Source organism: Copidosoma floridanum, unplaced genomic scaffold (genome assembly GCF_036245765.1).
Source record: "Copidosoma floridanum isolate Cflo_tuat_1 unplaced genomic scaffold, Cflo_Japanese_pri ptg000020l, whole genome shotgun sequence".
Lineage (NCBI taxonomy): Eukaryota > Metazoa > Arthropoda > Insecta > Hymenoptera > Encyrtidae > Copidosoma > Copidosoma floridanum.
Window position 1 is genome coordinate 7,251,334 of NW_028321897.1, and position 25,636 is coordinate 7,276,969.

Genomic DNA, 25,636 nt, shown 5'->3' on the forward strand with positions numbered 1-25,636 from the left:
AGACTGTATTGCAATTGACTCCCGACAAACAAAGCTCGCTGTCTCCTTAATTAAAACCTCCAATCATCGCATACCAGTACACTCGGAAAATTTAAAAATCCCTTTGTCACTCACTCTTTCAATTGCCGGACCACAGCGCATTCACGCGCAAGGCATTCCTTTTTGGGGCATAATAACTCAATTGTACAACCAACGAGCAGATACGCGAGTAAAGAGAACAAAAGGGAAGAGGTTCGCCAGGCATTTAATTGACACGACGCTCTCACGTGCAGGTGGCTCTTCCTGGAAGCTACGAGTCGAGCGGGAGAAGGCACTTACTCGTGTACATGCTGAGTACGGCAGGAAGTAACTTGATTGCCTGGACTCTCTGTGCGTACAGTAGGCAGGCAGGCAAGTTTCAGGCTGGAAAGCAACTTTTGAAAAGTCAACAAGATAGGAAAGGCGTTAAGAGGATACGTTGGTGTACCTGTAACATTCTAGTGCCAATAGTGGAATACCTTATTGCTCATACCGTTCGCTTTTTCAGCGTCTTTCGATCTCTCTTTTTCATTAATGGACAATAATCGATTGGAAGAAAAAGAGATAATCCATTACAGTTGAAAAAAAAAAAAAAAAAACACTTGTATACTCCACAAGTAAGCTCACGAGAGCGGAAGCTTCGGAAAAAAGACTCATAAAAGCCGGCTGCGATCGTTTGCTTAACAAAGTCGTCGTAATGCACAGCAAAAGATAAATATAGCAGCGGGGCGTTAAAGACTGAAGAGGGAGAAGGAAAATTAAAAAAAAAAAAAAAAAAAAAAAAAAAAGAAACACTCGTGAGGGTGGGAAGGGAAAAAAAGTCTGGAGCAAAGAAACGGCGACTACAGGAAGCTAGAGAACACGAAAGGAAAAGAGCGAGAGTTTAGCAAAGGTATATATAAGAAGGAGAACGGAAAAAAGAGGGTAAGGGCAAAGGAACGGGCTCTGCAAGCGGATCACAAGGGGAGAGGGTGTACTTTATAGCCGAGACTTCAAAGCCAAGGGGCTTGTGTAATACCGAGTCGCGCACAAGCGCGCACTGTAAACACAATTATCCGGGAGGAAGTAAGCCCCTCTGCAGAGGCCAGTAGCTCGAGAGAGACGGAAAATATAATATTTGAGAAGAGAATGAAGAGCGGCAAAGGGAACAATAAATTAGCAAATTCGCTCGGCCCCCTCCCCCTTTCCTTTGCCTTTTATTTCTTTTGCTTCTCCCTTTTTTTTTTTTTTTTTTTTTTTTTTTTGTACACGTACCGGTGCGCTTTTATTGCGTTCGCGCGCTGTTGCATTCGATGGAATTTTCGATTAAGCTTTCAGAGCTCGGTGATTTGTTTTGGACCATGCGCTCTTCTGCATTTTCACATCGAGTGCATACGGGCTTTATTTTCGAGAGAGAGCTCGCATCCATTGGCTGAAAGTAATCATGCGTGCATTTGCGTTTGCATCTGTATTATTAGAATAGTTTACTTTTTTTTTTAATTTTCAAAATTCAGTTATTTATTGAAATTCATGAGCAATAACAGGGAATACACGAACTGATGAAATATGTTATTGGTATTGTCAAATGAAAAAGATAGAGGGGGGGGGGTGAGATTTTGTATACAAGCGCATAATTTATGCCTAATAACTGCGAAATAATCGTCTCATTTGGTCTATCAAAACTCAATTACAAAGCCCCTTTCATTCGATATAATTGAAACTATTGCATAATGACAAGTGAATCCATATCCACACTCCCATGAAGAGTTTGATCCCTGAATGATTGTTGGATAATCGAAATAATGAACAAAAACACGGTGAAAATCTGAAACAAGAAAATGATTTTAGTTTCAGCTTTGATTGTACCCTTTCAAACGTGAATTCGCTGACACATCCTGTGTTCACTACAGAGATGGGAACAAAAGCTGCGTTACACGTGTACAAGTAACTTTGTGCTCGTTGTACGACGTATTCGTATATCAACGTGTCGACGCTGGTAATAATTTCATTAATTTTTTCCAAAAGCTCGTATAATCAGATAATTTTGCTAATTAACGCGCCTCAAAATGCAATTAGTGACATTACTTCTTCGAAATTTATTTGAAAGTTATTCGAAAATACCAAGAAATTCATTAAAATTTTCCAACCGGCTAGTTAACGGAAAAGCGACGCTTTGAAAAAAAATTCGTTTCAAAGCACATGCTCATCTAAATCCATCCAAAGCGAAGCGCTAACATGGCAATTCATGACGTTCGGGGAACCACTTTTCTACAACTATTTTTATCTGCAAATTGTAGCCCTTCATTGACAGCAACAGTCACGCACTTACAGCCATCGACTTTTTTTCTCCAAATGTATAGTGCAAAATCCAAACATATTCACACCATTGATCTAAGAATCACTGGATTTTAAACATCATCTTCAAACTCACAACTGAATTTCACAATATAGTGCGATAATAATTAAAAAACCACCCCAGAGGGCAATATCACTGAAATCTGTTAGCAAGCACTATACTCCAACTTTTTTCCAATTCCAACTTTTGATCACAGCTCCGCAACAGCTCACAAAGTGACATTACACTCCAAAGGGGCAAACTCGACGAGCAATGAGAAGCGAAGCTTTTGCCCACAATTAACGTTATTAATATTACATAACGTCGAGCGTGCAGAATCTCAAGCACGGCAGAAAGAGAGAGAGAGAGAGAGAGAGAGAGTAGGTTCCAGTGCAATAGCGGGAAGGTCGCGTTTCGCTACCCTATACGTTTCAACACGTACACCCACTTACTATGCATATATACCATACGAGGCTCGTTGCCTTAGAAACACACACACAGTCGCATGGATCTGCATGGAGGAACGAGCGTGACTCCCCATAAAATATACATATTCGCGTGTATATACGCACCTGTAAACAGAGAAGAGGCTCGCTTGCAATGCGGTCCTACTCCTGCCTGCGCACTGTATACCGTATAAACAGTTGTACCTATAGTCTGAATGCTGTACCGCTACATATATGGGAGTGGTATGGGCGAGAGATTGGCTATGAAAGTGATTAAACGTGGCCTGAATCCCGCTGCTGCTACTTTGCCTGCCGCGTTCGGTCACTCAGTGATCCCCGGAGCTAAAGACGGAACGGGAACATTAAACCTGGGCTGTATCTCCGTCCATTTCTCATTGCGTGCCGAGCGACGAAAATGATCTACAAATGTGTGCCATCTACGTGTGAGAGTGATGTAACATGTGGATGTGCAGGTGAGACTTTTAGCCTTTTTTAAGGAGAGAAGGGATGGGCGTAAAAGAGAGCTCAAGATGAAAACGCGAGAGCTGCATAAGGTACGTGTATAGCACGCCCTCGGGAACGTGATGAGCGGGGAGGAAGTGCTATTATACGGTGTATACTACACCGCGTTTATCCGATGCACCACGCTAATGGAACTGCCTCGCAAAGTTCATCATTTTCTTCTCTGGTTCTCGCAAAGTTGGCTTAATGAGATTTACGCTAGTGCGGCTGTGAAACGCACACGCAGGCTGCAAGTGTAACGCAACCGAACCTTCGCTCGTTCGTCGGAGTCTACTGGTACTGGTGATTTCTCTCTCTTCATCTCTTCCTCTGACCTAAGCTTAGCTGGTGTTTGCGTGTCCAACGCGTTATATCTGGGTCGATGAGTGAGAAAGAACCTCAATTTTATGTGCATATTGTACACACGTTGATTTTTGTCACCTATACGTCATGTTTCATACACTTTTCAGCTATTGTTACGAGGGGACTTCATTTATAAATATTTTTGCGAGCCTGTAAACTTAAATTAATTGTGTATGAAAAAATTGTATGTCATTAGTTACGTAACACGCTTACACGCTCGTCCTCCACAACACAATGTAACGAGAGTAAAAGAGTTCCACTAGAAATAAGAGATGTTATAAATATAGGTGTTTAGAAGAAAAAGTATTGCTCTAATTTTTTTTTACTTAAATTTAGAGATTACCTTTTATCCAACAATTTGTATATAGATGATTTTAAAAGATTCCAAATATATATACTAAGCCATTACTGATTATTCAGAAAATGGCTGACTAAGCTCGATTTATACTACTTATGAAAACGGCATCCACTAGAATTTAGTAAAATAATAACTATGAGATACCGTTTGGGTTGTGTTAATAATCCATAATCATGCATCATATCTACAGATAATATTTCAAGACGAATCTTGTAGTGAGGCGTGTACTACTGTTTTGCCAATTTACGAAACGGTAAGAAATTAGACTCATGCGTCTTCAAAAAATCATCATTAAAAAATGATTCGAATATTTTCTGATTATTTTAAAGCTATCTGATCAATACGAGCTTTGGTCTATTTGGATAAAATATATATGTTTTGATATCCACATACAGCACGTATTAGAGCAGTCAACTGTAAAGAAAAAGAGAAGGTACGCGATCTGTTTGTAGGGGTAATTATCGTATCATTTATTCTTTTATTCGCTTCAAAGTGATTCATCCAAAGAAATAAAATCCGGTCAAACGTCGAATAAGGCATTAATTAATGAGCATCAATATTCCAGCAATGACTGACCAAATCTACAGTTGTACTACTTTCATATCATTAATTGAGTTTGCATTCTAGGTGTATTATCGATATAAAATGAAAATTTCAACGAACGCCTTTGTATCAGTTCAAAAGTTTAGGGATATAGCTGCAGATCTGCAAGTTCCACTTTAATTAAACAGACTCTTTGAAGTAAAATTACGGAAATGACAAGAGTTATGGCTCAGTTAAATGTTTATTGAAAAAAAAAAAAAAAAAAAAAAAAAAAAAACAGTAGCTAGAAACAGAGAAGTATTGCAGTGCGGAAACAGCGGCAGAGCACGCGCGTGCTAGGATCAAAAGAAAACAGCTCGAGCGTCAAAACGGAGCGTTTATGACGAAAACTTTGTCAATAAAAACACCAACCCATCAACCAAAAGAGCGAGCGAGAAAGGACAGGCGAGCTCAGCGAGAATTTTAATAAAGCCCACGTGGGCCGTCCCCGCGAAGCGAGCGTTTACTCGTTCAAGCACGAGCTGCACCTATATGCGCACGTGCTCGCACTTTGCCTCCCCTCAAAGTTATTAAATTTATGCACTCGCGCTCAGAGCATAGAGCAATAACGCGTACACATATATAAACACAGTAGCGCAAACGAGGTAATTCTCTCGCTTTTCAACTCGACGTGACACACACTGTCCATAGCAGGCAATATTATATACTTACGCAAGGAAAACAGACGTCGTCAAACATTTCATTAGCTCGCTAACCGTCCATCGTTTTACCAAGAATTCATTTTTTCACCGGGAGCTCTTATACTAGGGCTCGCTTTTTTCTTTCATTTTGCCAAAACTATATTGAGCTGAAGGTTTTTAAGACTTCATTTTCTTGCCAGTAACATACTCTTTGGTAAAAAAATGCTCTACTGGCAAAAAAAAAAAAATAATAATGTTGTGCTATAAACGCGTTAAAATCATGAAGTCACACGAAAACAAATCCCGAAAACATGAAAAAAAGCCACCCATCGAGATTTAAGTGAGAAACAATATTTTCTAGTGGTCACGAGTAGAAAAAAAGGGAGGTTTGGCAAAAAAAAAATAAAAAGTTCCCAGAGCAGCGAGCGTCCCTTGATCCACACAGGAAAGGTAACGGGGAGCGCATATGTGCTCGCTCCTCGTCTGGCTCTCCCGAGTAATAAAGTGTTTCCACCTCCCCCGCCCTCCGTTATCATCTCTTTCCGGCCCAAGGACAGCGACACCCCATCCCCACGCGCGCGAAGGTACATGTATCTTACTCTAGTGGGGTACAAAAAAATTTTTTAATAAAAAGGCGTGAAAAAAAAAAAAAGTTAAAAAAAATAGAGAAAAAGGGGGAAGGGCAGAAGGTAACGGGGATTAATGGTCCGGCGTATCAGGCGGAGCGGGCGATAAAGTATCGCCCGGACCGAGAAAAAGAGGAAGAAGCCAGGAGTGCCGGAAGGAAGAGGGCCGGGGCGCGGGAATCACACCGACCGGCTGAAGAATCCGTCCAGCCGCCGGATAATCTCCGCCATCAAGAGCCACACCGCACGGAGACGCGTGTATATCCTTGCACCGGTGCGCTGGGAGAATGGACTCGCTCTATTTGTTGGGCTACCTTGCTTCCGAGATCCATCGACCCAGTGACGTTCAAGGAGTACACCGCCGGGAGATGCACGCGGTGGGTTCTCGGGTGATCACATTGGGGGAGAAAAAAAAAGTTGGAGCTGCAGGAAAATAATGCCCCTTGCAACGTATACCAACCAACATGCATCTACCGGGGATGAAAAGAGGGAGAAGCACAGGAGCTCGAGAAATTTGTCATTTCGAGCTGACCCGGAATGTGCGCAAGCCTCTGATCCTGCGCGTATACGTACGTACAATTGCGAAACTGACTCGTGGTTTTCCTTCGAGGAAACGTAGATTTATTTTGTTCCCCTATATGTGTATGTATCCACGTGTGTAACTATATGGCTCCTCGGCCTTTTTTTTTCCTTCGCGTGACGTCACGAGCTGCTGTTTCGTGTAGCTCTATACACACCGCGTGTGTATTGTGTGTCGACGCCCAGCGAATATCCGACCTGATATAAATCAAATGCGGAGCGATGCCGAGCTGTGGAGGCGTGGATAACTGCTCAGCGGGAATCATTTTTATGAGCTCTGTTTCCCTTTACGGCGCTGTACGGGGCGGGCGGGGATTTGGCCGTCGTCGCGTTTCTCGGTGGGGATCGAGGAATTAATTATCGCTTGATTTATGGCGAAATTGTTTTCCACGGCTTTTTGTATGATAATGCGATGGAAAATCGGTGGGATTTTCTTATGCTGATGAGGGGCGAGAGAGAGAAAGATTCCGTATTTATTTATTGATGGTCTTTGTGATTCTTCAATTCTCGAGGGACCTCCTCTGGGGATTGGAAAGTTCGTTTTGATTGGATTGCTGGGAAAAGTTGAATACGCGAGTGTGTACGGATCATGGTTTTGTTGTCCCGAGGACTGTTAATGTCCGAGAGCAAATCCTCGCGTTGCAAATTAAGAATATTTTTTACGATTGTCATAAAAAAACTTCCAAGGGCACACACGTGAATGAGGATATTCGAAGCTGCTGAATAATTTTGAGGTATAGGAACACACGATCAAACAAACAAAGCCCGAAGATAAAGCTCTCCCCCTTAATTTCCGGATTTCTTCTGTCTTGCGGGAAGCCTGACACAATATTGTCCCATAGCCTAAGTAAATAAGGTTATTGGTTTGATGATGTATACTTACTCACGGGCAAAGCAGAAAACGCTTGATCAACTGGAGACTTTTGTTACTCACCTGTAACAAAAAAAAAATGAAAAATTTTATTTGAATTTTGTGTGTGCACATCGACTTAGCAGGGGAGTACCTGCTATGATTTTGATGCTTTTCGGGGTAAAAATGTAAAGGTTTTTATAGTAGGTCGACAAGTACGAGCTTAATTTTTTTTTCTATCTTTGACAAACTATAAATCAAAAAATAAACGCAACTTTCATTCTTCTTTTTTTTTCTCTACCTGGGTCGGGGTTAAAATATGTGAATGTTGAACGAGTTAAGCTAGAAATGTTGAAAACGTTTAAATTCTCTTTGAATCCGAGAAAAACAAAATCATAAAACCCCATTCCTCATTTATTCCGGTCTAGAGAGCAAAAAAAAACCCAGTAAGTGCATTTTAATTTTTCATCACAAAACCATCCGCAAATTGACACCCGAGCGAAACGAGAAAAACAAAAGCAGCAAACAAAAATAAAAAAACAACACCAACAAACAGATCAATTTTCTGCTTGGCGCGAAACTCGACCCTGAATAATATTTGCATCTCTTTCTACGTCCCCGGAATGAGGTGAGCAACAGCCCAGCAGCAGTTTGACTCTTGACTGAAGAGCGCGTCAACTTGCGCAGCTCCACGAATCACCCCCCGACTCTCTACTGTTCGAACCTCGCTGCAGCAGGTCAGAGAGACGAGCCGCATTTGCGGTACGGAGAAGCTCACTGAAGGAACGCCCCCATCTCTATCCCCTCCGTTTGGGCTCTCGCCTGCACTATTCTTTAATTCTCGCTTTTTGGCTACCCTTCTCTCCGAACATTCTCTCGTTTTTTTCCTGCTGACCTCGTTTTTTGCGGCTTCTCTTTGTTCTTTTTTTTTTTTTTTGCTTTTTAAAATAAATGCTGAGTTTGTAAGGATAGGTGCTGGGGTGTTTGGTGCTTACGCTGCTGTAATGATGATGCATCAGAGTCATCGATCGACTGGGAAGTGTTCCTTTTTCTCTGGTTCATTAATTGTATTTTGTCGTGAAACAGAGGAGGATTCGAGGAGTCTGGATACTTTTGTTTTTTTTTGTTTTGTTGTTTACAATAGGGAAATTTTTAATTAATTTTTGGATATATTTATTCAACTGAGGAATACCAATAGAGTAATAAACATGATAAATTTATAACCAAGTTTGAAATCTGTCTAAATTGACCGCAGTTAAACTTTTGGCGCAGTATTTCAACAGAAATTCAGTAAGGTATGTGAAATTTTATTTTTGCATTTGTAAACAAACCATGATATTTTATGATGAGATTGAAAATTGGATTACTCGGTACTTTAAGCATTGTCTGTACTCTGGTCTTAAATGTGTTCCTCATAAATCAATGAACACTGTTGAACTATTTGAAAAAAATAAAGTAAAATTTATACAAACACCACTCCAGTAAATACAGTTGTGTTCATCAAGAATAACTTAAATATGCGGAGCATAGAACTTTACACAAATCTAGAAATCGACTCGTAATCTCAGACACGAGACAGCAGACGCTTACACATTGCCTTTTTTTTACATCCCAAACGCCAGCCTCCCCCCTCCCTCTCTATACAACGAGGCTCCTTTTTCGAGCTCCTGCGTCAAAACCCGAGCACATCCCTCATTCACGTAAACAACCTACAGCTCGTAAACTCGCAATCACCGTGAATCGTCTTGTAAAACGTAGACTCGACAATGGCACCGTCACTCATTCACTTAATATCTATCCCCCTCACGTTTCCCATGTATTATTCCACACCCACTAAATGGAGCGAAAAAAAATTCCACTTTAGGAGCAATATCGCGAAAAGGGAGCCCAGACACGAAATCTCTAGACCTACTGCAAACACGAGCTTTTAAAGGGGGGCGCGTTGGTTCTCCGTTTCGTATCGCGCGGCGTTTCGATACTTTGCTCTACCACTTTTAAAGCTCAACACCAAGCTCGGTTCTACTCGCTTGTATTTTTCCAACCATGACTATTTTTCATTCTCGCTGATCGAACAAAAGTAATGAATCAGCAGAGAATAATCCAACACTGTCAAGTTCACTTTTTTCCCCTACATTTACTTTCAGTACCAGATACGCAAACACCTTGCATAAGAAAGTAGCTTCATCCCCTAGCCAATAGTTGGACGTCCCTGCGAGCTTGCAAGATCCACAATAGCTAGCTCTACTGTGCAATTACATCATCAGTCTCCTGCCAATGTACACTATAAATGGCTCTTGTAATTTTTCCGTGCGAGGCGATGATTTCGCTCGTACATTGGTCGCTCGGGAGGATGGGAGTACGAAATCCTCCCTCGACGCAAACAATCGAGCGATAAAAGGCGAGGGAGCGATCACCTTTTCCAAGCAGAACGAGGGATGCAGAGCACGATGGGCTCTTCTGCGTGAGCAAAAAATTCCAGGGGTGAAAAAGAAAAAAGGTACTCGGAGCGAATTTCGAGTCAAGTCGAGGCTCTAATATATATCCAAGGGGGCGGAAAGCACTCCGTAATATCGGATTACCTTTTTCTTTCTTGTCTCCGTCTTAGGAGGAAATTGAAAAGGAGAGAGCACGTGAGGAAATATTTAATATAATTGAGAGCTCGACAAGGCTCCCGGGTGCTAATTGAGTGGCAGTCTTTCGTCGCTGCTGCAAGCCGTGTTTTGCTTTCGTGGAATTTTCAAAGCAAAAAACTTCCCAGCGGTGCAATGAGGCTATGACAAAGCGAGCGAAAAAAAAAAGCAATGCAAGAACCACCCAAGGCTATTCGGAAGCCACGACTTGGAGGAGATAGAGTCGCAAAGTAATCAACGCAACGACGCGATTGCAAAGAGCCGGGAGAGGGGAGGAGAAACAACAATTGTCCGAGAGAACGTTGACATTCGAACAACAAAGTGGGCGATAAAAAAATACGAGTGCATTGACGTAATGATGCTTTTGGGCACACCCTTCAATTGACAGGTATCGTAGAGAGAAAGACAGAAAAACAAACAAATAAATAAATAAAAAAAAGAGCGTGATCGGAGCAGCTGTCGAAGCACGTGCACGTATATACGTACGAGCAAGGACGAAGGACCCGTAACGTCATTTCCGACGGGAATGCCAATGCGTTCGACGACGCCCATGCCGGAGAGCTCCGTATTGGAGTTTCACGCGCGCGTCCGGAATTCCCGAGATGAAAGTACACATATACTTCACCCTCCCGCGCCATCGAGGGAGGGTACGTTCATGCAACGTATGAGGGATCGCGTTGCGTGCGAGGTGCGAGAGCACCCCCCCCATGCTAATGCCACATCGTTTTTCTACTCTTTTCCCTCCCTCTGAGTGGTTGCACGGGGATAGGGAAAGAAATTTCTTTCACCGATAAAGTTCTTTTTTTTTCTTCTCGCATTATCACGTTTTGCGATAGAGTGCAACTAAAAAGTCGTTGGAGTTAAAAAATGAAGCGCCGGGTACCTGCTCCTGTCTTTTCCGACGCGTCGATGCACGCGCGCTCACGACGGAAAAGTATCGCACGCCCTTTTGATATCCTAAGTGCTCGGAGGCCTCCGTTTTTCAGCTCCTCCAGAGAAAAAGGCGCATCAGAGCAGAGTAACCCATTGTCAGGGCCCTGCTTGTGCACTTTTTCTTTTTTTTTTTTTTTTTTTTTTTTCAGTTCGCTCACACATCGAGGAGAAAATCGCTGGTAGCGTTCGGCCGAAAGGGGAAGCAGCTACCATAGAGAGAGGAAGCGTCGAAGCTCATCGTCTCCGCCCTTGGGAGAGGGGGGATCTCGCGTTCCTTGATTTCAATTGCAGTGCAGCGATTGTGCAGCGTGATCGGCTCCTCGTCTTGTTCTCCTTCTGCTCCTCTCGGAAGGATATAGTGCGTGGATGGGGAAAAAAAGAGTTGGAAAAGAGAATAAAGTCGGAGGAGAAGAAAAGAGAATTATAAAAAAGATGATGGAGAAGGTGGAAGAACGGCTCTGTATATGCGTACCCTGTTCTCCTTAGGTAACAAGCCAGCCCCAGCTTTCTCTGCACGTGTAGTATATATGTATACGCTGGAAATGTGATACCTAATGGAACGAGAGATCCGATTTCCGTCTACCGCTACGTAGATATGAGTTTTTATCTCCTTATACGTGCGATGTACTCGTGCTGGAGTATTCTTAGCGCATTTTCATGAATTTGCGTGTATAAATCCGCTCTCGGAGTTTTAATCAACTGTGATGTTCTGCGTTCGTACATTATTTCATTGTTTCATGGATTGTTTAATTCGATGCGTGGGAAATTGCGTTTTTGTATTATTTTTTCGCCATCGAGTGAAGAGAGTAACCAAATTAAATCTCTTCACATCCTTCAAAGTTACGTGGAAATAATGCTCATGTGAGATATTACCGCTGTTGGATGAATTACTTCGTAGAAGCTTATACGAGAATAATTACAGGTGAATTACACTTAACTTAAGCAGGTCTTGTTACACGGAAAAACGTATTCCGAAAGATAAACATTTTTATACAGCCCGTCTTTCATTATTTGAACTGAAATACCCCCAAGTTATGCAAAAGAGCCTCGAGCCCGTGAAAAATGTGAAAATACAATTCAAATGAGAAATTTCATACATCACAGCTAATTTGCATCCCCGTTTCAAAGAACACAATCATCTTTGCGCGTAGCACGTGAGAAATTATTTTTCCCACCTAATGAAGTGTCATCTGAAAACCTCCACATTCCGTAAACTCACGTCTTACAACGTATTTACGAACGCGTAATAAAAATATCCAACTAATTTGCGTACAAACGTGCAGTTTCCTGACTGATATTACCATGAAACTTTTGCCTGGAGTGGAATTCCAGAATTTGATCTTTGCCCTGACCCGAGTTCACTCGAGTTCTCGGAAATAATCGCCACAGCGATGTGTCCCTCGTTTTATACGTACAGGTATACACTTCGCGGTAAGGATGAATGAGATAATCCGTGACGCTCTTATTTCGACCTCAACCCCGGTACGCCCAAACTGAAACGTACCTGCCACAGTTACATTGATGCACTAGGAGCAGCACTCGACATTCGCTTCATCATCTTTCTACCTCTGAATAGTCTAAACTCAAAAAAGCGACTCTGAATACGAGCTGTCAACGCCGGCAAAGTTTCGTCTCTCGCTCCATCAGTGAAATCATCTTTCTACGCGTACAACAGTGCCCCAATGAGAGAAAGATATTACCAACCATTTCCCTCGCCAAGTAAATAAAAATATGGAGGTTGTAAGGTTTTTCTTGTACGTACGTTTACACGCAGTGGCGTCGCGCTGCGTGGATCGTAAAAACTTTTCTGTAGCTCTCTCTCTCCCCTAATTTGTCTCCGCTCATCGACTACTTTCTCTTTCTCGCTTTTCTCCGAGGATCTCGGACTCTCTCCCTTTCGTAAATCATCAAAACTCTTGTCTATTCGTCCTTGAAACTTTTCAAAATCACAGGCCGGTCACCCATTTTGGTGTATTGACTTTTTACTTGTTTGCATTCAAGTTGATAAAAAAAAAGTTACATCTCACTGTTTTTCGTCAACTCGAAGAAAACAAGGATCTTGTATTTTGCCAGCGTTACTTCCTCGTACAGAAAAATACCAGCCACGCATGTCGACGACTACATATATCATTTGAATAAAAGTGACCCCGACGTGCCGGAGTAATCGCGAAAAGGACGAAAAAAAACGGGGGCATGAATCTTTCTGCCTGGAAAAAAAAAAAAAAAAAAAAAAGAATAATAATAATAAATGTAGAAAAAAAAAGGGTAAAAGGAAAGAATGAGAGCGAGCAAGCTTTCCGACTCCACAGAACGTCATTTTTCATCGTTACGAATCAGTGCTTGCGAGCACGTTCCCGGGAAAAATGGATTTTCGCGGATATTAAACCAACCCCACCCCCCATCCCTCACTCTCTCCCATTTCCTTCTCTCCATCTATCCCGCGGTGGAAGTCACTGCAGAGGAGAGCGAGAACCGGCAAGGATTAAACGGTGGCGCGAATTCAAAGTTCACGCTCTTTGTCTCATTACCGTGCTGTATATACCTATACGTACCAATGATCCGCGGCTCTCGCGCATGTACCTGCCAACGTTTCCGTCCATTTTGTTTTCGAAATTTCAAAGCCCCCTGTAACCTCAGGAAATTAATTATTGTTTTTCTCCATCAAAGTTGGCACGTCGAGTAAGCAACCGTCAGAGATGCGCAAGTAGAAAAGCGTTACCAACGAAATAGCTACATTGCCGTTATTACTCCGCCCTCCAAGTAATTGAGTGGGAATGCAAATTTTTCATAAGATGAACATCCTTGAAATAATGGAGCCTTCTTAGGGATCGCCGCCCAATGGAGCATACGCCACAGTTGAGAAGTCGGAGGGGGGTGGGAGTTGGAAGGGAAGGACCCTCTTAGTAATTAAGGCATCGACAGATGGCGTCAAATTGAAAGCAAAGCCACTTAGTAAGCAAAGGACGCTAATGAGGCGACGGTGGAGGACGGATACTTAATCATCTAGTCACGTGGGACCATTAATTGAATTATTTTAATCATTTAATTGTGTTGGTGCCGTCATTTTGAGTTTGCAAAGTTGGCTGCTAGCTGATCCGATTATTTTAATTGAAAGTAAAGACTGGTTTTTACGGGGTGGGTATACTTCTGGTAAGGTCCGGCAATAATCCGGGCAACACGTGCGTGACGACTCTCCCACTCTTGACACGGACGAAATTCATTTGTACAGTATCATATGGAGGTCACGTGGAACACCAGAGTCCCACACGTAGTGCAGCGTAACGTACCTGTTTAAATACATACGATTCTCAGCTCGCGTCAGCTGCTCAAACATTGCGAGCCCAGTGGCATGTCAAAAGCATGGATGCTGCGTCTCTTATTCTCTAACGCACTCGAGTATACAGATATATATATATATATATGAGGGATGGACACGAACGCTGGAGTTCGTTTACACGTTAGCAGAAGCACGTGTACAAGGGACAGCCTTAATCGAGTTAGTGATTGCCTGAATAAAAAAAAAACAAAATGGCCTACGAAGAGGAGGGTGTACAAAATTTGTTTTTTAGTTAAATTTTTTACTTGTATATTAGTAATACGGGTCAACAAAAGTACGATTTACGTATACTCAGTTTTACCTCTTTGTACAATAATTTCGCAACAGCTTGTACATTTTTATCAATTACACATGATTAGTGAAAAGTTTACAGTTAATTTAAAAAAAAAATTTGATTGTGTGTTAAATAAGGCACTCCAATGCACTGGTTGGGCCTAAAAATTGTGAATTTCAATTTTAAGTGGTTCAAGCTGTTTTTGGTCAGACGTAAGAATGAACACACAATACATATGTTAAAGTTAGTACTATAAGCTGTTGAGGACAAAATTTTTTTATTTACTAAAATAAATTTCAGATTCTGATAAAACTTAGTAAAATATTTAAACAATAGATTATATGTTATTAATCAATTGTTTATAACTAATGAATAACTTTTAAACTTGGACAGCAGTTACTTGTACGTTAAAAAAATGTGAACTTTTATTTCAAGTAGTACAAGCTGTTTTTGATCAGACGTACGTATCATCGGTCTTTACAGGTGCCCAAGTAAAAGATATAAGCCATTAACAATGAGATACATGTATTAAGTTGTGAATAATACGTTTTAGATTGAGATAAATCTTGCTAAACTGTGTGATCAGAAGCTTAAATGTTTTGAGTATTCAATGCATATATATAATCGACCAATAGCTTGTTATTAATTTGGGAAGCTGCCGATTTTACGTTATTAAAATGTGAATTTTCGCTACTAGTAGTACAACCTGTTTTTAGTCAGCCGTGAGTAGATATCATCATGCTGTTGTATACACGCTTAACATTTTGATAGTGCATTAACCAAAATTTGAAATTAAGATACATCAAATTGAAAGATCAAGTACCTCGGTGGTAAACTGCGTTATGCAATAATTTAATTGAGCAAGGTACTCCGAGCAAATTGTTTTTCCCAATTTTTGTCATCATCTATGGTTGATTGAGAATTTTCGAGGGCTTCTTTCAAGGAAATAAAATGTTTTATGAATACTTGAAACAAATTTTATTTACAAAAAAAAAAAAAAAAAAGAAACAACAATGAATTACTTGGCGTAAAAAATAAATATACCATCCACGAGCTCGGAAGTAACTTCCCGCAAACCAAGCCCTCAAAGCTCACACACAGCAGCCAGCCGCAAACGAAAAATTACCCAACACACAATACAGAGCGAGCCCGCGTGTGCTTCATCAAGCGCGATACCAAAATTTACCGCCGCATCGGCTCCCCGCATCAGCGTCGATACATCAGGGTAAATAAAAGAGGGGGAGGGGTCAGGGGCAACTCCCCGGCTAAACTCTTTACTCCCGCGCTCCCTGCTCTCTGTACGTGCAGGCCAATAACCATCCGCACCAGCACCAAAATCTAATCCATTGAAACGTGTAATAACGAGGTCGACGAGGGAGGCGTCCCCCTTCCCTGCGCTCTTGCTTTGACGCTTACGGAGCGGCATAAAGCAAGCACGCCGTGTTCGGTTAAAGCACGCGTGTAGGCCGCAACCAACAGCCATTCAGCATCGGCAGAGAAAGGCCCTGCCCCTTTCGGAAAAGCTCAGTCTCGCGTGCACGGTTCCGTACAACAGCCCGAGCGTGGCAGAAACATCGTTGCCTATACATCTCGGGCAGGGAGCATATTGCCGAGTGGCAGCCACCCTCCCCCCCCTGGCAGCAGATGCCCAATGCCATTGCGCATTATATGATCTAGTGCACGAAAAGGGGGGAGGGGGTTGGCCTCTTGCGGTTTTGTCATTCTAATAGAGGACCGATGCATCAATTACAGAAACAACGGGCCGACGTGCCGGTGTACCCTCCCAATGCCACTACTGCCGAGTACGAGAGAGAGAGAGAGTGAGTGAGAGGCTATGCGATCGCCGGTGATTATGCCGAACGATAAATCGGTTTGGCCCTTTCGTTGGCCCCCCGCGGTTACATACCTCGCCAGCCGGTCTCTCTTTATACCGACGAAATCTCTGTACGCATATGCATGCGCGCGCTAGCATTTAGTGTTTGGCTGTAATTGCCGGGATTTCGACGCTGAAGGGGGTTAAAAAATGGACCATGCGCTCGTATATAGGTATTGATCGGTACAGACGATTTCGTGCCACCCCGTTCTCCGCTGCTTCTGGAGTAAATGCTCGATGTAGACGAATAAAAGCGCACGGGGGTGGGAAGGGGTACGGCGAGAGGGAACAACAATAGGGTGGGCTATTGGGAGGCAAGCAGCGGAAGGGAATGAGGGATGGGAGTAGTTGTAGCAGTACTGCCGGGAGAAGGTGAATCGGCCCTGGTGTGATCTACGAGGGAACGCGAAAAGACTCGGAATCGGTATAGCATGTGTGCGCGTAGGTGTGTACGCCTGGATAAAACTCTGTCGAACGCTCGGCTGACCGTAGCTTGAGTTCTTCCACTTGAGTCGATGATTTACTATTTTTTTTTTTTTTTTTTTTTTTTTTTCTTTAATCGAAGTTTGTTTTACGAGATAAATATGTTTGATTGCGCACTTTGTATTCGTTCGCTGTCCTTATAGGACGAACTCGATGATCGACAAGGTTGAAAATAAAAAAAGAACAGCAGTAGGGATTCGGCCACCCTTGGTCGTCCTGTTTATTTCCCGTTGCTTCTGTACATTCAAGCGCCTCTGATCAATATTCATAACGCAACCAGTTGGCGGTGGTAACTTTCCGCCGTTTCCTTGCCACGTCGTCGTTTGCATTTTTAAGGACTTCACAGAGGAACCCGAGCCTCATTTTATATTGTGTCCCGATCACGAATAATATTTTTATACCTGTGCGTGACTCTGAATCCATAAATAGCGAGCGGGCACATTAATTAATCATCATGTAAATTACTACGGTGTCACCTTCATATTGATATACATTTCTCGCGAATCTGAAAATTCGTCACGGATAGAAGCGAAACAAAACAGAAAAAAATAAGAAAAACAGTTATGCTAAGATACAAAAAATATCCAGTGGCACCGTTCACACGTAGGACGAATCCACCGAGCCTTCTCGTCACCGCTGCATATGCGCAGTCCCGTCCACGACGGAGTATCAAGAGCAGCGCTTGCTAGTCCCCACCCACCTGTTTTCTCTGTCATCGAGACAAAAATAAACAGAGAATCAGCGTGCAAGCCTCTCCCAGATGTCCGCGGACTCGCACACACGCGGAAAGTTTCCCCTCTCGAATCGAGATTCCGGGCGCATGCCAATTCGATTTGTTCGCTATTTGCCGAACGAGGAAAAAACGAGGAGGGTGGAGAGCACGTGTGAGGCACATTCTTCGGGAGTAGGTGGGAGGGGGGATCTTCTACATATACGTGTGAACTAGCGCAAGTATGGCTCCTTGATGCTCTTTTGCCCGCTCGCCTGCACCTCACTCGCGTTGTTACACTGTTTCGGTACACAAACCCACTCGCGGTATCTCTTTTAAATTTGTTGACTCGCCCCCTCGCGTGCTCTTATTTACCTTTGCGTCGATGCCACTGCGCGAGCACGTCTGTACTTGTGTTGTACATTCGTTTAGGCTCACGCGGTACTGCGACAGGTGCTGGTAACGTTTTTTTTTTTTTTTTTTTTTTTTTTTTTTTTTTTTTTTTTTTTTTTTTTTTTTTTTTTTTTTTTTTTTTTTTTTTTTTTTTTTTTTTTACCAGGATGGACCCTTACGGGTACGATCGTTAAAGTTAATAATCCATCCAAGCTGAGCTCCATATCCACCATGCAGACGAAGCTTCAATCCTCAGTTTTCTCTTGCGTCGGACCGAATACTGACTCGTTCTACTGAATCTCTTGTATTTACGTAGAGGCGCGTCTTTTTTCACCCATAACTCCATCGCTCCTCTTGGATGTGCGTCTAGATGTATACACTCCATGCAAAGTTCTTTCGACCCAAAAGGCACCGCGCTTCTAAACTACATCATTAAATTATCCGTCCCTCAAAGCCGTGGTACGCCTCCTCATTATTATTTCACTCTCGACCGATTCATTAACCCTTTTCCCCTCGCCGGCGTCTATACTTTCCCATCCAGCTACATTTTCATAGAGAAGTTCTGCAGCATCGCCTCCAACCCCCCTCTCTGCGAAAGACTTTGTACTCGGTAACTCGTCCCGAGCGCAGTAGCAGCGCTACTGCACTTACACGTACAGCCAAGGGCGAAGGAGTGCCATGCGCCGCCTCCGCACCCCACCACCCCGGCTCGCTATCTTCTAGTCGGCCGCTAACACGGAGTAGTGCCATTAATCGCATTAGTCGAGCACACCGGAGGTATAGAAGGCTCGAGATAGCGCTCGCTCGGTGTACGCGCCACCGGGAACTGAGGTATGGGAGGGACGAAGCCGACATACCTATACAACAACAGCTACTGCTTTTACTGGTAATGGCGTTACTGCTGTTTTTGGCCCTGCGAGCTCGACTCCGAACTCTGGGTGACGCTGTTTTTTCAAGAGTCGCATGGACGTGGAAAATATTTGACGATTCGTGCAGATCTGATGCGTGCACAGCATATACCGTTTGTAGCGATTGATGCTCAAAGGTATAGATACATCGTTATCAGAGGTGTACCGAGAATCAGTAACATTGGCATTGGAAAAAAAATTAAAAAAAAGTACACGGGTACCAAAGAAAAACATGGATTCCGATCGATCGGTCATGGACCATTGATCAAACGGCAAGCGAGGGGATACCGGGATCGGAAGATGTAAGGCAGCGATGAGCCAACACGGGATTCCCTCTTGTTAACCAGCCGCTTACAATCCAGCCTCGGGCGCGTGGGCTGTGGATTCGACTGTGGTCTCCGATTCCCCTGTTTGATCGGGGTACCTGCGTTCGTTTGTCACAATTAGGTTATCGTGACTTGGTTGCCAACAAAACGGTGGGTGATCAACAGAGCATCTTTTTTACGAATAGTTAGATACAAAGTCTCTTTTTTATAATTTTCTCAATAATTTACCTGATTGGTTAAGGATAGGTGCAGCAATGAGTAATCAAACACTTGTTTCTTTTTTGAAAATTCGTGACCGTTTTTTGAGTAGTTTACGATAGGGTTTAGTTGAAAACATCATTTTATGCACATACAAAAGGTTGCTCTTATCCATAAACTGACTAACAACAAGAAATACCTTACACCTTGTTGCTGTAAAAAAAAAAAATTCACTTTTGATACGATCAATTTTTTTTCTAATCCATCGAAAACGGCCCAATACAAACTTAACTTACGATCATAAAAGTACAAATTCTTTTACATCCGTAGAGTCACCTTGTAACCCGTATACTCATTGCTCCGCATTTATCTCGCGTGCAAGCACCCTCTCGTGTACCCGTGCAAAGCATCTCCATTATGTACAAACTTGAAAAAAAGAAAAAGAAAAAGTCGCCATCATCAATCTGTCGCCACGTCCGATAAGCTCCGGCACCGCTGCTATTACTACGAGCAGCGTATCTCGAAGGGACCTCGAGTTACACGACGGACAGGAGAGAGAGAAAAGAAGGACGACCATGGGGTGGCGCTGATAAAATTATCGCGCGTCTACGACATGCCGTTGGAATTATTTTCACCCCCTGGTTAAAAGGGAAAAGGAACAGGATAAGAAGAGCTCAACAAAAGTGCATAAAAAAAAAAAAAAAAAAAAAAAATCGCGTCAAAGAAATAGAGGGAGAGAGAGAGAGAATACCCATCGTGTCTCCATTTGCGTACGAAGAAGATTCAGGGGGATACATTAAGAAGACCTAGTCGGCGTTTCTCTCCCGGGGCTCTGCGGAGGGAGACGAAAAATAACACGCAGATGCGCGCGAGATTGTCAGAGGTCAAATTACCATAAGCAGATACTCCCACCACGTGCCCCTCTATAGATATCGTGTGACTTTTTTTTTTCATCCCTCGTGTGCTACTGGCGTCTTTATACACACATCTCCTCATGAGCACGTGGGTTTTTGTACATTATTTTTCCTCGACCCTGTTTTGTTCGTCTATATTTTTTTTTCTTCCGTTTGTCAGACGCACGCGCTCCAGATTTTTTTTTTTTTTCACACACGTGGTCCCCGTTAGGAGACCATAATGGGCGGGCGCACCCCCTGCTCTTGATGTACGCTGTGAAATTTTGTTTGCTGATTCGCACACTCCTCCAACAAACACGTACCAGAAGCAACATAATCAGATGATTGATTTTATAATCACAATGTCATGAGCTACGTTATTTCCATGAAATCTCCTTTGAATTCTCCTATCCACGAATGAAACACCGAATGATCAATCTCGGCGAGTCGACAATTTAACTTTCAGATTGTAAAAATCTTTGAAAATTTATTATTTTCTTTTTTTTTTTTATTTTTATAATTACTCTTGATGCCGATACAAAAACCTAATCCTCCGCCCAATCGGATAATTTGTGATACCAACAAACACTACTTGTTAAATAACCAATGAAAAATCGCACGAAATGCCACGCACGTAGTCGCGAAGAAAAAGAGCCATAGAGAGGCTGGGGTGTCGTTGGCATTAATTCGATTTCACGCTATCTCCCGGCTTCATTAAAATTCAACGAGCATAATCATCATCATCATCAGTAGCGCAGGCAGTTCCGTACGGAAATCGATACGCGACGCTTGAGCTCCGTCTCCGATACCCCATCGAGCTACGTAGATATACAGCTCCTTTAATGTAAACATAGAATAAATCCACTACCCCCTACCGTGTATACGTATGCAAAAGGAAAAAATTTTCTCTGCACTTTGCGAAACGAAATAGGCAAATAAAAAATCGCCGCCAATACCGAAGGTAGAAAGAACCACCCGCAGACCTCGGCCTATCGATTTGCGCCTGTACGTGTTCACCCTCACCTGAGCAGATCCAAAATGAGGGAGGGAAGGAAAAAAGAGCAGAGCCTACGAACGCGAGTCGGGAGGAGCAAAGGGAAGCTATTAAAAATTCCTTGGCGTACAGCGAGTTTAAAATACACGAGCAACACGTGTTCTTGCCATGAAAAAAACACGGCCAAAGAGATATTGATTACGAGCTAGTGACGCGTGTGACGAATTCAAGGGAATCCTCCCACCCTTTTTTCTTTGCACGGGGCTATATAAATGTGGGGCAAAGATGGGGAGGATTATATCCTGCAACTAAACGCGTTAATTGTATTTTTCGAGGGACTATAGGCTGAATTTCTTCTCGTCCTTGTTTGATCGAATTGCATTCATTAATATTACAATTTCGGGACTTGGTGGTTTCGCGTTTTCAATCCAAGCGGGCTCGCGTTAATTAATGGAAAATCATAACCATAACGAATACAAGGTAATTTTCCTATATTCAGGTTTAAACGTGCATTAGAGCCACGAAGCGCACGATAGTATGAATGTGCCTGTATGCATGTTGTCATTGCAATGTTATCGTCGAAATATTCTCGAGGTGAATTAATTTACGTTGTGCGATTAGCGAAAACTGACGGGCGTTGAAGTGACCTGAGAATTCATGTTTGAATAATTCTTTAGTGATTCAAATGCTGATGCAAAAAGTTTTGTTTTTCCATTCAAGTTTCAACGAGAGGCCGAACTTTTCCGTCATCATATGTACACACCCAGCTTTCCCATCGAATGGACTGACGTGAAAAAAAAAAAAAAAAATGTATGCAAGTAGTGAGCGTACAAAAATCCCACCCAAAATCTAAAGTGGCCAATGAACTAGCCTCACCACTTTTTTCTATCAACAGTCACCCAATCGAAATTTCCGGCGCCCGCGTTAATTCAGTCTTTGACCGTTCAGTGGTATATATACCCGCAAATGTGCGTCCCTGCATCACGAATATTTACGACTCGCAATCAAAAGCGATTTTTACCACCAACACGGCGTGCAAAGACGGCACTAAAATTTTAGCGATCGACCCCACGACGCAGCGTGAATGTATGCGTGATCCATTTTTTTTATTTGTTTCCACGGTTGGTTTTCACAGCGAAAAACCAAGCTACCCCCTTTGTTTTTTTTATTTTCCAGCGAAATGTGGGTGTTTCGATTGACCGATCCTCTATAGCTTGTTTTCACGCACAATTCTCGATTGTCCCGCATCCATCCACTCGAAAGCCCAACTCCCCAAAGGTCGATTTCGACGCTGAATCAAAAGCCCAGCCCTAATAAGTACTGCCTATAAATGCACTCCGAGCACCTATTGCGTGGAAAAGCGAGTGTCCTCTTCCTTCGCCTCGAGGCGACCGATTCAACAGCACAGACAGACGTGTGTACCATCCGCTATGTCCTTCAAAGGCCACTCCTCCGCTTTTAGAGCCAAAAATTGTCACCCACGCAAAGCCCGATCCTACACCTCTCTCGCGGTGAGAAACTTTCTCAATCCCCCTGTTTTCTCTCTTTTTTTTTTTTTTTTTTTTTTTCACTCCCTATTTTTGCTCCACTGCTGCGTGCACTGCGCTATACTATTCCCGAGAGGGAGAGGGAGACGCGTAGAAAATTCGAGCCACCGATAGCGGTGTGGCGCTTGTATTGTTTCTAGGTTTTTTTTTTTTTTTTTTTTTCTTTTTTTTTATTTCTCTCTGACTCGTCGCTTCTCCTGCAGAGCGCCGTGTTTTTAGGTGACGCTGCGCTGGTTGGTCAAGTTAAATACCCAGCTCGTGTCTCCCTTTCATCGGCGCGCTGTCGGCAAAGTTTCGTGGTACGTTTACGTCCGCGTGACTATTAAAGTACGTACACGTTGAAATTTGTATTTTTTTCATTAAGTTCACAAGAGTTGGGTTGATTAGCAATCGATCGGTTTTTTCCATCCCTCTTTTGGTTCAATGGAGCTAATAAATTAATCGATACAACAGATCTTTGCGTTGTTTTGTTTATCAATTACTTATCGACACAAGGGTATAGAAGTTCAGGCATTCCACTTAGATCTACAGTGCATATCATCGCATTAAAAAATATTGAGATTAAACATCAGATGCGTATATTATAGAATCGCTAAGGATTGTGTACATGTAAGCGAAACGGGGATATAACGTGCGTGAGTTCAGAGATAAAAGTTGTTTGCCCGACGATTTTCCGAGCTACGTCGCGGTGGGAGGGAATCGATAATGTTCTCCTTTAAAAAGCGCCAAAGGGTCCATGTATTTATTAAGAGCTTTTTGATACCCCGTACGTACACGACAATTGAAATTCATACACATTCCATAATAAGAAAGGGTCGATGATTTTTGTATTTCGTTTCGTTATTAACATAGCACGGGTGCAAGATATTGCGGTCGTGCCACAAACTTGCAAAACGCCTTCAACTTTTCCACTCTCGCGAAACTCATTGCGTTCTGTGATGCCCCGTTGTGTATTTAATAACCGGCATACTTGCTTTCGGATAACATTATGATATTGCGTCTACGAGCTTTCGAGAGTTAAAGATGCGCTGCGAGCTTTTTGTTATTTTACCGACCAGCACTTGCCTCGTGTTTCCAGAAAGAAGAAAAAAAGGTATAAATGTGGGAGGATCGAATATTTTATCGAGAGGCCGATAAACATAATTTACCCCCATGAAACCGGTAACCTGTAACCGTATTTTTCAGCAACGAACCGCGTTAGATTTTAAGAGGGGAAAAAAAAACGCGTGGCTAAAAATGCACTCTTTGGAACGTAAATTTGATTTTCTCCCCGACAGTCATGTTTATACCCAGGCCTTTGATAACAGCAAAATGAACAGCAGTGAATACATATATATTTTTTTTTTCTTTGACAACTAAATATCGTTTGGGAAATTTTTTTCGTGGGAAAAATTAATTTGCATGATAAGAGAAACAGCGGCAAACCACGAATCAGAGAATCCAATGTATAATTGACCAGTGCACGTTAATCAAAAGACCATCGAAAGTTTAGATTGCGTTCAAAAACTAGTTACTCGTGATGTATGATTATTCAAGTCCTCGTGAGAATACACTAACAGAGCAGGTGGAACTATTCATGCAAAAGTTTCAAAATATAATGTCCAAAACTACTACTTGGTGACGAATGTTTTTAACTAGTTACGGACCGTATGAATCTAGTTGGGATCAACCAATGCAACTGATTTTGTACCAATTGAAACAGCGATACTTTTGTCCTTGCCATGGGTCTCTCCAACCACTCACGGTATATCTACTCTTAATTACATATCTGCTCAGCCCAGACTCCTGAAAGCTCGCAACTGAACAACCAACGACGAAAAACATAAAAAGTCCACCCATCGGAACTCACCGATAAGAATCTTCTCAGCCACCGCGGGTCCGAGCACGAGGGCGAGGCAAACGAGCCCGAGCATCAGCGTCCCCATCCTCCCTATGAAGCCGTGCTTGCGAACGCCAGCAGTCCCCGCATCAGCCCCCAACCGGCATCTCCTCGTCTTTGCCGTCGTCATCCTTCCGAAGAGCGTGGAAGCTGGTCCACCACGAACACCACCACCACCACCACCACCACCACCGGCACCACAGGCGCGGCAGCCCCGGCTACTTTGAAAATCCGCACGGGTGCACCTCTCGTCGACAAAAAGCTCCACCATCCGCGGCCCACGGTCCCTCGATCCTTATCGCAAGCCCGACAGCCTTGTTATCGTTACCCCCATCTCTCTCGTCTATCATAATACTCGCGCGGGTGTCCCGTCATCAACGGCAAACAGGGGGTGGGTGCAACAAAAAAGAACAAAAGTCGGTTGGAATACCCAACAATTGCAACGACAACAATGTCCGGTGCAACAATAGTCAGAGCACGTAAACGGTATACGTGTACTCGGCGCACGTTAAGCACGTACCTACGTATGAACGCGCCCTCGCCACACGACCCAGCTCCGGCGCGTCCGAGCTCACTGGGGCTCCGGCACAAACTGGCTCTCCGCAACACCACCACCCACCATCCAGCCGCGAGTCGCGCGCTCCCGCGAAGATGTAGAGGGAGAGGGATGTGGAGTCACGAGTCGACTACCGTATATGTATATGTATATTTATATACGTGCTCTCTCCTTTCGCTATGCTGTAGCGTCAGCATCCCCTCCTACCATGTCCTGCGTGCACCCTCTCTCTCTCTCTCTCTCTCTCTCCCTTCATCCTCTTCCTTACAACCCCGCCCTATCTACCCTCTTTCGTCGTTTTCTGTACTTTTTTGACCCTCCAACGTCCGATTGGGTCCTTTTTTCCATCTCCGATTGCTCGGAGGCCCCAAATCCCAAGGAAAAACGTCACCGAGGTGATCCCACGTAATCAAACTCGAGCGGAT

General features: G+C 43.2%; 1 protein-coding gene across 1 annotated transcript in view; it reads right to left on the reverse strand.

Moving 5' to 3' along the window:
* The window catches only part of GluRIB (Glutamate receptor IB), a 251,623-nt gene extending 226,980 nt beyond the window's left edge, over positions 1-24,643 (reverse strand). The window contains exon 1 of the mRNA XM_014353259.2: positions 24,626-24,643. The gene's annotated coding sequence lies outside the window, so the exon portion shown is untranslated. The remainder of the gene's footprint in view (positions 1-24,625) is intronic.
* Positions 24,644-25,636: the final 993 nt, after the last annotated feature.